This window comes from Topomyia yanbarensis, chromosome 1 (assembly GCF_030247195.1).
Source record: "Topomyia yanbarensis strain Yona2022 chromosome 1, ASM3024719v1, whole genome shotgun sequence".
NCBI classification, from domain to species: domain Eukaryota; kingdom Metazoa; phylum Arthropoda; class Insecta; order Diptera; family Culicidae; genus Topomyia; species Topomyia yanbarensis.
In genome coordinates this window covers 35434268-35443996 of record NC_080670.1, presented here as the reverse complement: position 1 = coordinate 35443996, position 9729 = coordinate 35434268, and the positions used below count along the sequence as shown (strand labels likewise).

The 9729-nt window shown below is 41.0% G+C and overlaps 1 protein-coding gene across 3 annotated transcripts in view; it reads left to right on the top strand.

The window, feature by feature from the left end:
* The window catches only part of LOC131677365 (GATA-binding factor C-like), a 375702-nt gene that overhangs the window by 223757 nt on the left and 142216 nt on the right, over nucleotides 1-9729 (top strand). The gene's annotated exons all lie outside the window — the stretch shown is intronic.

The following is a 9729-nucleotide window of genomic DNA, read 5'->3' as shown; positions in this document are numbered from 1 at the left end:
TAGCGGGCCCCACGCTCATGATAGCCAAAAAGTCTTCGATAATGGATTGCTTTGCAAGTGGTCAGCACAATATCATTTGTTTTCAAGTGATGCCAAATTCGGCCTTCTGTTGGCGAAGTGAACTGTTTATTGAGAATAAAAAACGTTACTAGCAGTCCAGTCCTTCGCATCAGGAACATTGTACTACTCACGTTCGTGTTCAGAATAACACTGTTGTAAGCTAGGTAGTCTTAAAAATAGAGAACGATTCTTGTGAAATACGATTTAGGAAAAATAAAAAAAATAATTATTTTAATATTTTTACTCGATTTTCTCACTCCAAATTTCACCACGTACAGACCACCAATACTTATTTGTCTTTAATCCAGTTAGGACCCGATGCACAAAATGAGATGACATAGTTGGGTAAAGCAGACCCAGGGAAGGCCATCCGATGTGAATTTGAGCTGACACAAGTTTTTATTTCGTTAGCTCTGACTGATGCTGAATACAATCGTTTACAGTCTTTACGGGCTGAAGTATGGGGTCCTTAAAACAGCCAACCCCGTACTTCAGCATATTCGCACAAATCAGACTCGTCTCGGTGACAACGCCGTCGATCTCAACTTCTTTCGTAGGAACTTACACGCGGTACGCCTTGGAAAAAGTGTCGTCGCTGGTAATGTCATTTGATTATTTTATACTGGTCACCAAGAAGGGCTCTTTTGGGTCGAATGAGGACCATAGAAATAATTTCAAGCCGAGGAAGCAGTTGAATTTCAACATCGGTTTAAGCGTGTGGGGAACCTTAGTCAGGGCCTAGAAAAGAAAAAAAAACAGAATTAAAGGATTCGGAAATAGGAATGAAAAAGGGGGGCGTTCAAGGCGAGTGAGCTGGATTGGATAAGAAGCCGGTTAGACCTTCAACTGTTGTATGTGACTTCCGAATAATATTGAGTTTTGATTGAAATGTCCTATATCAGTGCACGTGTGTTTAATTTTATTTTACGTGAATTATTACTTGATTGCCTTGGTTTAAGGGGCAGTGGGTCGGGCGCGCTGGTTTCATGAGTCACTCGTCCGTAAGGAATTGCAGTGGTCGGAAGGATCGTAGCACCTCGCCCAGTACACTCAGAATCGGCTGCGAAAGCAGTTGAAATAGAAGGCCAAGTTCCGCAACGCAATGAAGTACGGTGGGCACCTCAAGTTCCCTTAAGGGAGCACTCCCATTTTTGAAAAAAAAAAATGGGTAGCGATAAAAAATGCCTGTTCTTCTGCAACCCGTCCCTACCTATATTCCAGTAAGGATATAAGAGCATTTTTCCAGAATAAGCTTACAATGGTAAGCCATGCCGATACATAATAAAGGGTGTACGGTATCAAATTGCATCACTTTCAAATTGCTCTAACTTTTTTCATTAGTGACTATCTATTGAAATTTTAGGTGAGTTTAGTTTAATGTGTACTGTTTACATTGTGTAAGTTTCACTAATCATTGTGCACCCATTATATCACGAATATCAAGCGAGTCGTCTAAGTTTTCAAGGAGAAGCTGAAAAATAGGTGTCTAAGTTTGCTAAAAATGCGCAATGTGCCAGGCAATTTGCTCGTGTGGAAATTGGAGCACCCAGCTCGTGATAACCGGAACGGTCAATGGGCAGGTGTACTTGAAAAAATGCCTCCAAGCGTCAACTTCCACTATTAAGATCCCACGACGTCTCTACGCTTTCCTGTCCGAATTTAGCATCGTGCCATTACTCGAAAGATGTTCTGGAGTGGCGCAAGACTAAGAAGATGCCAAAGAATCTTAATACCTCGAACACACCGGAATTGCTGCCAATTGAAAAATACTGGGCAGAGCTCAGAATATTATTCATGGATTTGTGAAGTGGCTCTGTGTTCACAAATTTAGAAGACTTCCCTAATCATTTTCACTTTTGTGATACTCTGCACATGGTCTTGAAATTTTTACGTGAACTATTTCTCAAAATTTAGAATACTATTCATGAATTAATTTTCCGTGAATTTTTCTTTGAAATATAGCATAGATGTGTCCAGCTAATAGATATGCGAGAACTAGTAGGACCTTGATCTTCGTAATTTATTTGATAAGGTTCAGTATCACGTACGACACAAAATCGAAAACTGCTCTGAGCACCAAAAATACATTACAGAGTCAAAGTACGTGTTCGTAAAATACTGAAGAAAACTACAAGATTCCACAGATTTCATGGTTGTTAGTTCGCGCAAAAATCCGATAGAGGCTTTGGTGTATTATCTTTTTCTTTATTTCGATTATAGAGGTTTAACCTTCACCTCTTTTCGGATTAGAAAAATTTCTTTAGACAAATTTCTAACCTAATGTGCGGGGTGGGGAATCGAACCCAGGTGAGCTGCGTACAAGGCAATCGGTCTACCAACTACGCTATGCCCGCCCCTTGTGTATGACCAGTGTATTTGGTCGAAGTTTCACATCTTGCTACTACGATTCACTCATCTCAATAGATCACCACAGCAAGCATTAAAACAATGAATTCTTTTGTTTTCTATGCAATTCCCATTAGATTGAAGTGACTGTTTGTGTCCGTTTTCATCTGGAATATTGAGCCAAGTTGACAGTTTTATCCAAATCAATATTATTTTTTTCTAATACGAAAGGGGACAATTTCAGTAGTAAACCCAGTTTTTCACAGCGACGAATCTCGGAAAACAGCTATGCATATTTATATATCTGTTGGTGGATTTCAAAGCAGCGTACGATTCAGTGAACCGAAAGTAACTGCGATAGATGATGACTTTTTGGCAAAACTGATTCCTATGACGCCGGAGATACATCCGATTCATTTACGTTATTAGTTGGATTGAAGCAGGGTGGTGTAATTTCTAATTTATTATTCAGTGCTATACTGCCATACTCGTGGTACAATGCCAAGATCTGATGTGCTGTTAAACGGAACTATTACTGCGAGATTACGGAAACTTGGCTTCGCAGATGACATTGAAATTATTAAAAGCGAGACTCTGGGAACCTCACTGACAATAAATTCTAACAAGATAAAATAAATAGTACCTGGTACAGCGCGTGAAGGTGCGATAGGTGGGGTACGGTACAAGGTGCTTGACGTGTTCATATCTTTTGAAACACTTGTGAAACGGTATAAAGACGTAAGTCGCGAGATAACAAGGCGTTTTTTGGTTGCGAATATGACTTGCTCTATACAAAGCGCTGATACTCCCTGTTGTTATGTAGGACCATGAGTCGAGTTTGTTGAAGAAGACAGACTATCGTATGCTTGGTGTGTTCGAGAGCAAAAGGAAAAATGAAGAATGGCGCGAGACTGCAGACTGGCGTCATAAGATTATGCGGAAACTGAAAGTTGAAGTTTCGGAAGAAGAGAGTGAAAAGGAAGTTCTTGCTTGATAAACACTACAACGCCGATCCCTAACCAAGAAAACACAACCCGTACAGCCGAAAATACATCATACTTAGAGCTAAAAGAAAGATTAGCTCCAACAGCGGTGTCACAGCACTAACAGTAAATGCGAAAGGATAATCGAAAGCGATGACAGGGAAGTCTTCAGACCTGCAGGGACCCTCTTGAAAGAGCCGTGGCGGCACATAACCCGACAACGTGCTTGATGTCTTGGTAACTCCTGCCACAAACGCATAAATAGATTATTATCAGCGAGTACAACACGCGATAGAGACTATTGATGAAGTGTAAGAATTGAACAGGAGCCTGAAAATCACGCGAATGAAATTCCAATGTACATTCACTATGAATTCTGTTCTAGCTATTCCAATGTTATTGCTGTGTTGGAATAGCTAGAACAATATCCATAGTGAATATTTTTGTGGCGTGTGTCGTGTTGTCGCGTCTGCGGACAGCTATTTTTGTTAAGGGAAACTTTGCCACTACGACCATTATTCGGAAAGCTATAGAAGACGGATACATTGTCATTGAAGATACCGAAGCCACAGTGGACAGTTCAATACGCAATTCATACAATTGATGAACAGTTTCTCATACTATGTTGCGTTTCGGCTTCGCCTCTTCAGAAACCGACACTAACGTATTGTCGGAATAGATAGATTGAAACACATAGTGTGTTTTAGTTTTAAGGGATTTGCGTCAAGCCGGCGCTAATCTATTCCGACAATACGTTAGTGTCGGTTTCTGAAGAGGCGAAGCCGAAACGCAACATAGTATGAAATAAGGATTTGTGCCCTCCTGTACAAAGACTGGTTTTTACCAACAAATTTTCACCCTAGTGAGAAATTTTGGTTTTTACCAAATTTTCCTCCTTAGGGTGAAATATAGCATAGTTTCTCGCAGTTAACATGTTTGTAATTTATTATATCTCCGCGGACATAGGGGATCCGGGAATCCACGAGTCTCCTCTTGCATGGACGTGAGTGTTTTTCGACACGTAGAAATATCTTGGAGCATAGTTAGTTTCACATACGGTTAAACGATTAATACAACGACCCGACCTAAAGAAAACAGTCCGATGAAAAAGTGTGTGAATAGGTTACCGGAGGTAACCTGTACATTGACTCACTTCACAAGGAGATAATCATATTTGAGATACAGTTTCAGAATATAAGTGTCTGGTCGTGGCGTTGATTAATATCTTGCGCCATGTAGATGAAGTACACTGGAGTAGAGCAAGAAGTTTTGATCTGATGGAACTTGATTTGATGCCGTATCGTAAGACATCTAGAGGGTCAGAAATACAGATGCCAACAGTTTCTATGAGCGTAGTCCGAACAATTGAAAAGCCATAGCAATCCCATGACCATGGTCTAAAATCACACCCATTGCATGGTACATTGATACCCAAAAACACCATTTCCATGGTGCGGTTGATCCCATATAAAAACTACATTTTGGTGTATTCATGGGGTGTTTGTATTTTAAGATGATTTGTGACGACAGGGGGGTAGAGGATCTTTAAAGGGGAATAGGAGTTAACCTGACGTCACGACAACCTTACCCGTTTCATCTAACATCGCTTTAAATTTTTTACGGGGACAAGGGAAGGGAAGTGTTACCGTCAAGCTACGTAATTACCAAGCGGGTTTTTAGAGTTTTGTGACGAAATGCTACGATGGGGGAGGGGGTGTTAAAATCACTCCAAAAATGCTACGTCATTTATGGATGATCCCTTTAGGCCATTAAATAATGTCAGTATAATATAATAAGTTTTTTTAGACCATAAAAACATGCTCGTGATGCCATGCTTCTCGACACAAGTGTCGAGGCGTTGCAGAATGTTTTTCTATAACAGTTGAAGCATATAGAAAAGCAATTCAATCGGCCAATATGAATTGTGGTCGGAGGCTGGTTTTGCCGGTATTTGGTTAAAAATTACTCTCACGTGGAACAGTGTTATAGTCACGTGAAGTTCAGGTTGACCGTGTTTCTTGCTAAAATCTTCATGTTCCAGGTAGTTCACGGGGAGATGTTCTACGGTAAGCCTGATCTCCAGCAACTCCTGTCAAAACATGACAACTCAAGATGAGTAGATTGTAGACATTCATTGTTTGATTTTGTTGAGACACCACGAATAATTACCTAACGAAATTTAAAAATTCTTTCATCAGAATGTATACTACTTCAAAGATTGACTTCTGACGATTCCAGAAATCCCGGAAGAAGAGGCTGAACGGTACAAGGAACTAAACCCTATTAATATGGGAATAGTTCTGAGAATAGCCTAGGACAAATTTCACGCCAACTCGAACAAATGTTGGCAGCACCCTTTCAGATTTTAATGAAACTTTCTGTACATGAAGACTTGGTCACAAAAAACCACTTTGCATACTTTGTTTTTTTTTCAAAAATGATCTAGTCAAAAATGACAAATCCTACAAAAAATGTTGCAGGAGCGATTGTCACAAAATTAGTCAAATTTTTTAATAAAAATATTAAAAAAGTTCTTCACGTACACTGAAAAAATCGCTGTTAAAAATTTAAAGTCGGTTTACAAAAAAATTTGTTCCAAAATACGTAATTATGTTTCCCTTTTAAGGAAAAAAAGTTATTAGAAAAAAACTTTTCCTTATCCAAAAGGAATTTTTTCAGTGTAGTTTTATTTACGGTCCATAGCCCAGAGACCAGAATCCAGAATTCCGAGGAGAGAGCTCAGACTCCAGATTCCATAGCCCAGAGTCCAGAGTCCCGACCAGAATCCAGAGTCGCGAGTCTTTAACCCAAAATACTGAGGCGAGTCGAAAGTACAGAATCCAGAGTTCAGTGTCGAGAATGCAGAGTCCAGAGTCCATAGCATAGCGATCAGAACTCTGAGTTCCGAAGACAGAGCTCAGAGTCCAGAATCCAGAGTTCCGAGTGCAGAGTTCAGAGTCCAGAGGGCAGAGTTCAGAGCCCAGAGTTCAGAGTCAGATGAAAGAGCCCTGACTCTAAAACCTAGAGTCCAGATCCCAGAGAGCAGAAACCAGAGTCTAGAGTTCTTATCCCAAAATGCTGAGCCCAGAGTCTTCAGCACATAATCCTGAGCCCAGAGCCCACAGTCCAGAGCCTCCAGCCCAAAACAATGAAACCAAAGCTTAGAGTCCAGATTCCAGAGCTCAGAGTCCAGAATTCAGAGTTCAGATTCGATCTAGAGTTTGCTTATGTGCTCAGAGACCACAGTCTACAGTCCAGAGTCCATAGCACAGAATCTCGAAGCAAAAGTTCAGAATTCAGATTTCAGAGTGCAGAGAACAAAGTCGGGAATCCTAGGTCCAGAGTCCAGAGCTCTGAGACCAGAATCGAGAACTAGAAGTACTTAATCCAAAATACTGAGGCAAGAATTCAGACTCCAGACCACAGAGTCCATTGCATGGAATCTCGTGGCGAGAGTCCAGAGTCCAGAACCCAGCTTGAAGAGTGCAGCACCCAGAGTTCAAAGTCCAGAATGTAGAGCTCAGAAACCAGAGGCGAGAATCTTGAGACCAGTGTTCTGAGTCCAGAGACCAAAATGCTCAACCCAAAATACTGAGCCCAGTGTCCCGAGTTCAGAGCCCAGAGTCTAGAGCTCAGAGTCCAGAGCACAGAGCCCAGAGACAAGAATCCAGAGTCCAGCGTCCCGAGAAGAGAGCCAATAGTCCAGAATCCAGAGATCCCAGCGCAGAGCCTAAAGTTCAGAGTCCAGAGTCTAGATTTCATATTCCAGAGTGACGGATCAAGATCCCAGATACCAGAGCCAGACTGCATAGTACATAACTTCGATACCAGCGCCAAGAGCCCATCATCCCGCGATGAGAGTGAAGAGTCCAGAAACTAAAGTTCAGTGTCCACAGTCCAGAGATCAGAACACAGAATCCAGAGTCCCGACGGGAGAGTCAAGAGACAAGAAATCAAGGGTCTCGAGTGCAGATTCCAGAGTTCAGAGTCTAGAGTTCGGATTCCAGAGTCCAGAATCAAGATCCCTGAGTCCATATGAATTGTGGTCGGAGGCTGGTTTTGCCGGTATTTGCTTGACAATTGCTTCCACGTAGAACAGTGTTATAGTCACGTGAAGTTCAGATTGACCGTATTTCTTGCAAAGATCTTCATGTTCCAGGTAGTCTACGGGCAGATGTTCTACGGTAAGCCTGATCTCCAGCCTAGTCCTAGACGGAGTATGGAACATTTCTGTTGAACGCCTTGGTGATGTTTGCCATTTGTATATGCAATAGCTATATATATATGGCTCGGAAGTACCGATCGAGAAATGTTTAGCGTGGTTTATTGCACGGCTTAATGGCTACGGAGCTCAATCTGGCAGATGTAAACAGGCTTCAAATTAACCGCATCAAACCTAACGTGTAGAGTTCGTACTAGAACATTAACTAAGCGGAGTCATTCGTTTCGCAAATCAATATACTGTGGCAACGCTACAATCGACATCCCCCGGATGTCGAACAAGAATCGTATACGAAAGATTCCAAATTCCCTTTGAAAATCATGAACAATAAACTCTGTCAGACCATATCTGATCTTCTTTCAGGTGACAAATATCTGGAAAGTTCGTCCAGATAAGCTTAGAATAGTAATGTTCTGTCCAAAGCAAGCAAATGACGTTAGTTTCGACAAATCTTATACGAAGGAATACCGCGTCTACATACCCGCTCACAAAGTTTGGATCAATGGTGTGGTCACTGATTTGAGTTTGTCATGTGTGGAACTACTGACTGAAGCACGGGATAGGCTGCTCCATTGAGCAAAGATTTTGAATTGCAATCGCATTGGACGGGAAAACATTGTGTCTCTGTTCAAACTCATTTCGGGTGAACGTAAACGGGACTCCTTTGCGTTTAATTACGTTTTCTTGCACAAAGATCGTTTGCCCGTTCGACTGTTTGTAGCACGCGTGATGAATTTGCAGCATTTCACTGAATACAAGCAAAAGGGCCATTGTAATATAAATACATTTGTCAATCCGGTACTAATCTAATTCTGTCTCTAAGTTAGTATCAGATTCTGATGAGACGAAATCAAAACGCCTAACTCCACTAGGGAGAAAATCATTTAAAACCATATTTGCACGTGAGGGGCATAAAACCTATATAACTAAATTAGTTATGGAATTTGCGACCAGAATTCGACACTAACTTAGCGACAGGACTAAGTTAGCGCCGCATTGGCGTGTAGGTCTAAAAAAACTTTTAATGAGGGCCATCACGTAGGACTATGGATTTGCTCAGAAACACAGTGTTTTCGTGTTTGAAACTAGCATCAATCCGGCACTAACTTAGTCCTGTCACTAAGTTAATGGCGGATTCTGATGAGACGAAGTCGAAACGCATAACTAATTTGGTAGTAACCGTTTTTCATGCGGCAATCGTGTCTTTCGGGTACGATTCTGTGTAAAGCAACTCGCGTGAACGGATCCCGCCAGCGCGAGAGCAACTGGTAATTTAACTAACTAATCCAACTAGCTAGCAATCACTTGAATAATAAACACCTGCGGTTAATGGAACCCACATTGAATGATCGAAAACATCGCACATACCACAGACAGCAGAACCTTCACAGGATCAGAAAACGGAAGAGGCGAGAAAAAGCGGTATGATGTTTCTCGATTGAGCCTATCTCAATTTATATCGACCTGGTGTGAAAAATGAACCATTCCGGAAAGCCATTTTCTCATCCTTAATGACGCACAGTATTACCACGTGACTAGCTAATTGTACATTTCTTACGTTAATTAGGGAATTGTTGGAAATATGATTTCACGACGTTCGGTTATGCTGCAACACAATAGAAGTGCAATGTTTGCTTTTAGTTTTAATGTTTAATGACTCCGAGCAAAAGTTGAAAGTATTATTAGTGTTCCAAGACAAAATGAGTGAATTGAAATTAGTTTTTTTTGTTCTATTTATTTTTGGCCAGCAACCCCTACTAATCATCATCGTATTTAGCCCCCAGTTCACTTGCAAAAAACAGTGAGCAAAAATGATGCCATATAAACAATTAGACTGTAGAACCCATTACAGGCCGCATAACAATTGAACCTTTTTTTTGATATCTGTAAAGGGGAACGAAATTGATGCAAACTATTTTCGTGTAGTGAATGGGACGGTTAAAACAATAGCCATTAAACTATATTAAAGTCGGTAACAATATTAACTAAAGTACACCACACGGGGAGGGGGTCAGAGAAATTTTAGCGCGAATTACTGTAAATATTAAGTGTAAGGGGACGATAATTGAAGCAACCAGAACGCAATTGAGCAAAGAAAAGGGTTCGAAAAACGGGGCT